General features: G+C 34.6%; 1 non-coding gene across 1 annotated transcript; it reads left to right on the top strand.

The window, feature by feature from the left end:
* Nucleotides 1-465: 465 nt before the first annotated feature.
* Nucleotides 466-572, top strand: LOC121214183 (small nucleolar RNA R71). Its single transcript, XR_005909769.1, has one exon. It is a non-coding gene; the product is annotated as a small nucleolar RNA R71 (small nucleolar RNA).
* The last annotated feature ends 2,831 nt before the right edge of the window (nt 573-3,403 follow it).

The following is a 3,403-nucleotide window of genomic DNA, read 5'->3' as shown; positions in this document are numbered from 1 at the left end:
TAAATAGTATTTTTAATAGGGTTAGAATTATTACCTCCTCCATGGTTTCCACCTCATCTTAGGTCTGGGTGATCTCTCCAACTAGGGTTGTAAGTGTTTGAATAAGGGTTTCACCCCTATTCCCAATATAATTCACATTCTCGGTTGTGCTATCAGAATAATGGCTAAGAGGTTTAACTCTACCAAACATTGAAGATGCACTAGATGTGGACTCTATTTGGTTAAGTCTGTCCAAAATTTGTTGGTACTTGTCATCTTCCTAGACAGCTTTTACAATGGATAGTCTCTATCCATAAGTAAATCTTTCAGTTGGCCATTGATAGGAATTCATTGCCATGTTTTCTATTAGATCATACGCATCCTCTATGTTCTGTTCATCAAGGCACCTCTTACGGCTCTATCGAGCCTTAATCGCGCATTCCACCTAACCTATTATAAAACATCTGCAATCTTAACCATTCAAGTAGACTATGATGTGGACATCTTTGGATCAACATCTAAAAACGCTCCCAAGCTTCGTGAAAGCTTTCTCCTTCTAGTTGCTTAAATGTAGCTATTTCCCTTCTCAATTGGACTGTCTTGCTAATAGGAAAGAACTTGTGTAGAAACTTCTACACAAGTTCATTCCATGTTGTGATAGATCTTGATTCCTATGAGTCTAACCAAACAAAGATTTATCAATTAAAGAGAAAGGGAACAACCAAAGATGAATAGTATTATCGGTGACCCCGTTAAATTTAAATGTGTCACAAAGTTGGAGAAAATATTGTAAGTATTGGTTTGGGTCCTCCGTCATAGTTCCTCTGAACTACAAATTATTCTGGATCATGGCTGGTTTGGTCTCGAAATTATTCATCATAATGGCTGGCCTTGTAATGCTACCTTGTACCATATCCAGAGTAAGTAAGACATAGTCCCTTAAAGTTCGTTCTTCTCGTTCCATCTGTAGATTTAACAGTAGTTATAATGGTAGATCTGGTAGGTTAGCTTCGTTAATTTCATCGAATGGCGGGTTTTCTCGTGGTGGATTACCTACAACAAGTGGTTGATTTTGCATCTATTGTCGTTGTCATTGTTGTTGCTATCTATGGATTTTACGGATTAATCTTTCTGGATCACTAAATGGCTCTATAAGTGTTCCCCTAGTTCGATTCATACACTGAAACCACAAAGAAATATAAAAACGTCAATAAATTTAAAAATAAAACTCTTTTATATAATTTAAAATTTTCCTCATTATTCTATTAAAACAAAAAAATTAAAATTAATCTAGTCACGTTGCCTCCTCGGCAATGACGCAAACAACTTGACCACCTTTGGATGTACTAACGTCCAGAGTGTCAATACTGCAACAAAGATATGGAATTGAGGCACTATCCGCAAGCATACGGGTCAGGCTATAATATAGTTTTTACAACAAAATAGATGTGTGCTCCAAGGATCGTACCCAAAGAAGGCGAATACTAAATTAATATTAACTTAAATGTAAATAGAACTAATTAGTACCGTCAATAAATTATAGTACGATAAAGCCTAAAGTAAAAAATATTTATTTAATAAGGAAAGAACAAAACACACATAAAAGAGTGAAAACGAAAAACTAATATGTAACTCAACCAAATCTAAGCATGGGTGATTAGCTCGCTTCAGTGGTCGTAACTAATTCCTATTTTGGGTTTCTACTCAATCAACTAGTCGTTACCCAAGCAGGATCTCTCGATCTTCCACTAAACTAGTGATTCGGCAAGAACTACTTATCTCTCGACCTCACAGTCTAGACCGAATTGGGGTAAAAGGTTCACGGATAGGCAGTACCAATTTTGGGTTAATCTCAGCTAGATGAATTCTTAGGGTTGTCAGACCTAGGGTTTAAATTCTTCCTATCCCAAACAACTGATCCGCTAAGAAAACCCTACATAAATATTAATTAATCAAACCTCCACTCACTAATCCCCCATAAAAGGATTAGTTTCTCATGGATCTCATAAACAATATAAACTTGATAAAGAAAGTAAACATGAATAACGAATAAGAATAAAAGTTTAAGAAGAAATCTTAATTATATTAATTGATTAAAGCATAGAAATCAACAAAATGTTTGGTTGAATCCACAAATCAGATTCTTCAAATGTCACGAATGAAAAAAAATTGAAATAAATCTTAAGTCTAAAAAGAAATAAAAATTGAAAGGAAAATTCTAAGTTACAAAAAAAAAATCACTTATCAATTGTTTAATGAGCCTATTTATAATATTAGGGCTGGTCGTTGTCCTTAGCCCTAGGTCAACTAACTTTTTACATTAATTTTCATTGTATAGACCAAAAAGCCCTCAGCTCGTTAATGCTTTCATGTACAGGGGTGATGTCGCAAGACCCACTGCCTATGTCGCAACACTATAGGCAGTTTGCTTAGCTTCAGATTCAGCTTCAAGGGTGTGTCTCAACATCCTCTATCTATGTCAGGACACCAAAGACAGTATTGGTATTTTGGAACTCTGTTCACTATGTTGCGACCTTGAACTCCTCATGTCGCAAAACTGTGACCAACTTTGAATCCTTATGCCTTTGAATGGTGTCCTACGCACTTATTAAGTATGTTAGCCTTCCCTTAGGCCTCCTTCAGCCCCTAAGGTCATAAAACAACTCAATTACACTTTTTATTAAATAAAAACTAAGATTGGAAAACTAAATAAAACATAATAAATTTGATGATATTCAAACTCTCTAAGTTTGAAAACTAGTTTAATCTGCAACAATGAATTGCGACAGATCAATCATGCACTTATTTCATATCTTGATCTGCTGATCTAGTTAGCAATATAATTCCCTACCAGAGGCATCACAAAGTAACATATTACTTAGAATTCACTTACCCGGATTTTTTTATACGCCTAAATTATTCATACTCTTCCCATATCAAACTTTTCCTGTATGCTTACCACTCAATTTCATATTCAAAAAATACTTCTAACATGCCATCATTGTACATGTTGCAACTACTATGCTTTACCTGCTTACTGAATATCTGAGGTGTTAATATTATGTATATTTCTTTACTAGAACAATTCACATGAAGGATTCAAAATAAAGACTCACCTGTTACTTACTTAAATTGTAGCTCGAAGCTCTAGATTCGAACATCCATCTCAAACCAGCAACCACAATTTCTTAAAGAATATAGATTCACTATTAAGAATCTGCTAACATCCTAATCTATTAATAACAGGAAGAGATAACATTTAAATTTAAGAAAATATTAGAGAGTTATATATTAAAAGAAGAAGAAACTCACTCACGAACCTTTCTCACACATATATATACCCAGATTCCTTTTAGTGGAACATAACAAGTGTCACCCGAATCCAAAATTTGTCCTTTGTAGTGCCCACAGATTCCAAGAGAAA

The sequence above is a fragment of the Gossypium hirsutum genome, chromosome D01 (assembly GCF_007990345.1).
Source record: "Gossypium hirsutum isolate 1008001.06 chromosome D01, Gossypium_hirsutum_v2.1, whole genome shotgun sequence".
Lineage (NCBI taxonomy): Eukaryota > Viridiplantae > Streptophyta > Magnoliopsida > Malvales > Malvaceae > Gossypium > Gossypium hirsutum.
This window is presented reverse-complemented; position numbering and strand designations above follow the sequence as displayed.